The following is a 221-nucleotide window of genomic DNA, read 5'->3' as shown; positions in this document are numbered from 1 at the left end:
AATAAAAAGGAGGAAAAAATTGCAAAAAGAATAAAAAGGAGGAAAAACATGGCAAAAAGAATAAAAAAGAGGAAAAACATGGTAAAAAGAATAAAAAAGAGGAAAAAAATTGCAAAAAGAGTAAAAGGAGGAAAAACATGGCAAAAAGAATAAAAAAAAAGGAAAAAACATGGCAAAAAGAATAAAAAAAAAAGGAAAAAACATGGCAAAAAGAATAAAAA

The 221-nt window shown here is 24.0% G+C and overlaps 1 protein-coding gene across 4 annotated transcripts in view; it reads right to left on the bottom strand.

Annotated features, from left to right (window-relative positions):
- LRRTM4 (leucine rich repeat transmembrane neuronal 4) overlaps positions 1 to 221 on the bottom strand; it is a 203433-nt gene that overhangs the window by 75668 nt on the left and 127544 nt on the right. The gene's annotated exons all lie outside the window — the stretch shown is intronic.

The sequence above is a fragment of the Neopelma chrysocephalum genome, unplaced genomic scaffold (assembly GCF_003984885.1).
Source record: "Neopelma chrysocephalum unplaced genomic scaffold, ASM398488v2 Primary Assembly neopelma1_318, whole genome shotgun sequence".
In the NCBI taxonomy this organism is placed as follows: Eukaryota; Metazoa; Chordata; class Aves; order Passeriformes; family Pipridae; genus Neopelma; species Neopelma chrysocephalum.
Note: the sequence above shows the minus strand (reverse complement) of the source record. Positions and strands in the feature narration are given on the sequence as shown.